Below are 4,116 nucleotides of genomic sequence, written 5' to 3' on the forward strand. Positions count from 1 at the left end.
ATACAGAGAAACCCTGCCTCGAAATACTAAAAAAAAAAAAAAAAAAATTGAGAGGAGAAGTGAGAAAAATTGCCTCTGCTTTATAAGAACCCCATCCAAAGTATTAGTCACTATTCCCATATTCTGTGTGTTTAGTAGAGTCAGATAATAGTCAAAGTTGTGCTACAGAAGAAAAGAATGTAGAGTTTGTTTCAATTATATACACCCACAAGCCAGAAGTAGCCATTATTTTAAGACACCAGTGTTTAGGCAGGAAAAAAAAAAAAAACCAAGAAGAAAGGAGAATAACCATGATTTTGTTGTTAGAAGTAGACAAAGAGACAATATATTCTTAAACTTTGTTAACAAAATATGTGAATTGAAGCATTCAAAAACTTCAATTTACTAAACTTTGACTTTCATACTGAACTTAGCTTTTCCTTTTATATAATTTATTTTAAAAGATATTTGCTTTCAGAAATTGAGTATAATAGTATAAGTGGTGTCATTTTGATGCCAGGTGCAAGTACTTTTACTCTTAGAACTGCATCTGACTAGAAAGAAGTAAGATTTGAGACCCAGTGAGAGGCTCGATGTGGTGTGAACATTTGCAAATATGTGCCCTAAGTTAAAGGATGGCATCAGGGAACCAGAGGAAGGCATGACATGAGGTCAGCCTAGAATTCAGAACCCCATGAGGCTTGTTCAGATGTAGAAAAATCACCATTTTCTCTCATCTGTGGCTATAATTTCCTTTCTTTTCCTGTGACAACCACCCTGACAATTTAGAAAGGCAGGGTTCATCTGGCTTACGATTCCAGGGTCAGCCCATCGTTCAGGAAGTCAAGGTAGGATCCTGAAGCAGCTAGCTGCATCATACTCGCAACTGAGAGTTATTTATGAAGCTCATTTTCTCCACTTTATAGTCCATTTGCATCCAGGTGGATCTTCCCACTTTAATTAACACAATCAAGATGAATTGCCCACAGACACACCCACAGACAGACACACCCACAGAACAACGTAATCAAGATGATCTCTTAATGAATTCTCTTGCAGATGATTCTAGACTGTTAAAACTACCATCACACAGTGCTTCCAGTGAGGTGCCTGGGTTTTGCTCTGCGACAGACATATCTTCTTCCTTGTTTCCTTGATCAAGAAGCAAGGCCACTCTCAAGTTTGTCATGAAGATTTTTTTTTTCACATAGTAGAGTCAGTTCATTATCTTCTCATAAATTTTTTTAAAGAGGATACGACGATAAGTTCTTGCTAGCAGAACACCAAGCGCAAACAGGGTTGGAAAAGGATGCCCTATCTGTACAAAGCTTGAGCTTCTGACTTCTCACACAGGATGCTGAGTTGTGTTGTGTTCTACAAACTTTTGCTCCTTATAAAGAATGCACTCGTGGATGGTTAGACAAAGACAAGAAGTGGGAGGTATCATTCTTCTTTGGTGCCAATAGTGAATTACTCTGGAGAGTCACCTCAGTAGAAACATGATGGGGGAGAGAAAGTTATGGATCACCATGAAGCCACCTGAGGCTGCCTGTGAATTTCCATGACTGATAGATAGGTTTTGTAATCACATATGTGACACTTCCTTCATAGGGCCGAAGCTACATACAACTCTTATTTGCCATGATGAATCTGAACCTCCTAGATGAATAAAGATGTTTGAGTGTGCATCCTCCTGAGAAAATGAACGCTACTATCTCAAGTGTATGTGGTCCTCATTGGTAATTTTTAGTAACAAATAAGAAAAGACACCAGAAATTGTGCCTAACCTAAAGTGCTTAATAATTAATGAGAAGCCACAGCTACAATGGGTTACATGGTTCCTGTGGTCCATCTTCTGTACATTTGGTATTCCATTTTTAAATTCTGCAAAAAAAAAAAAATGTATGATAAATGATTGCTAGCCTCTGCTTACCGTTTTACTTCATCTGTAGTACTGTTTTCCAATAATAAGCAGGACTTGGCCTTGCACACGTCAGCAGTACTCTAACAATGTAAAAAAGCAGGCTGTCTCCATGATTGTTCTAGCTCTTCCTTCTGGATACCCCTTTGCCTCCTCTTAGATACTAAAGTTTGCCTAATTTTTTTCTAGTATTGTACTTAAGTTGATATATTTATAAGTAATGAGCAGATACAGTTAATGTTAATACTGGGAAGTGCTGTGTGTGGTGATGTACTTACCCATTCTGCAGTCTTCTGATGAGGGGAACCTTGCCTGCCACCTTTTCCTTCAACAAAAATCAGTCAGAAGATTATTTAGAAATTTGGCAATATGTGTATCCCTATAAATAGTCAGGTTGTTGGCCTTGATTTGAATTAAAACAACTTGTCAGTATTTCCATTTTCTTTTCTATTGAATTATTACTTTATTTACAAATTAATGTGTACACTTATTTTAGATATTTAATATTTGAATATTTCCTGAGCACTTTCTGTGTGCCAGAAACTTCTTTAGGCAATGAAACCATAATAGTGCAGAAAACAGAGTGAAGGAAGCTTTTACCGGTATGAGACCTAGGGCAGAAAAGTCAGACCATAAATAATAAAGGTAAATAAAACATTGAAGTGTTTATAAATAGAAACTGTATACAGTGGTGAATGATGCTGAGGGAAACATTATAATAGTAGTGGCTGGCTGTATAAAATTTCCACTTTGTGCCAAACACTGTTCAAGGAACAATATGTTAATTTTTATTGGATATTGTCTTTATTTACATTTCAAATGTTATCGCCTTTCTTTTTCCCTCCCTCCCCCTGCCAAAATCTCCTATCCCGTATCCCCTCCCCCTGCTTCTAGGAGGGTGTTCTCTCACCCACCCACCCACTCCTGCCTCCCTGTCATGGCATTCCCCTACACTTGGGCATCTAGCCTTCACAGAATCCAGGGCCTCTACTCCCATTAATGTCCAACAAGGTTATCCTCTGCTACATATGCAGCTAGAGCCATGGGTCCCTCCATGTGTACTTTTTTGGTTGGTGGTTTAGTCCTTGGGGACTCTGAGGAGTCTGGTTGGTTGATATTGTTGTTCTTCCTATGGGGTTACAACCCCCTTTAGCTCCTTTAGTCTTTTTTCTAACTCCTCCATTGGGGACCCCATGCTCAGCCCAATGGCTGGCTGTGAGCATCTGCCTCTATATTTGTCAGGCTCTGGTAGAGCCTCTCAGGAGACAACTCTGTCAGGCTCCTGTCAGCAAGCACTTCTTGACATCCACACTAGTGTCTGGGTTTGGTGACTGTATTTCCACTTTCATCAATAAATTAGTATCAGTGCTTGAACACAGTCATTGCTTCTATCCAATGTTGTTTTTAGAGGGTATTTTAAATCAACTTAATTTTTTTTCCTCTTCCACATCAATACAAATCCCACCTTCATATTGTACTTAAGTATTTACATGTTCTTTCAACATTGGTGTGATTGCCTTTTATACCACTCACAATGTCCATGTCTATCAAACTTAGCCAAGCCCTGTGGTGATGGATCTGTCAGTAGGCACATGTGGACATCAGAGAAAAGCAATCACATAAGTCCAGAAACTTGGTCAGTTGGAAGTTCATAAGCAATAGCATAAAACAGATGTATCTACCTCGTACCTGCTGTCTGTCAGATACCCTGGCATCAGCATCAGTGAAGTGGCTTGGCAGATGGTGGCAACATGACATGCAGAATCTAGATTAATACATTCTCCTGGCACCAGCAACATTCCATTTGCACCCTTTCATTTGGAAGACTAATTATATAGAATAACTCTAGGTATTAGTTTTTAAAAGAACCTTTATGTGTAGGGAACTGCCAGGCTATTCAGTTCACATATCAACCCTAATTAAGACCCATCTCAAAGTCATTAAAATCTGGCCCAACTGTTTAACATCTTTTCCAGTAGTTCACCTTCAGATGAAAAACATCGTACTTTCTATTTTTTTTCTGTTCTCACTTTTTGTTGTCTAATTAATAGAAACCATTAGTTTGGAAAGATGAATTTAAAAATGAATAGTAGAGTCTCTGTGTAATTCTCTAAAGACTTTCCATGCCATAATCAAGGTGAAAAATGCTTATTGCAAATGTTCTGGCTGACAGAATTATGTATTTAAAACCAAAAAGTCTGTGGTAACTAGTGAAA

The sequence above is a fragment of the Mus caroli genome, unplaced genomic scaffold (assembly GCF_978045245.1).
Source record: "Mus caroli unplaced genomic scaffold, Mus_caroli_1 scaffold_3, whole genome shotgun sequence".
Lineage (NCBI taxonomy): Eukaryota > Metazoa > Chordata > Mammalia > Rodentia > Muridae > Mus > Mus caroli.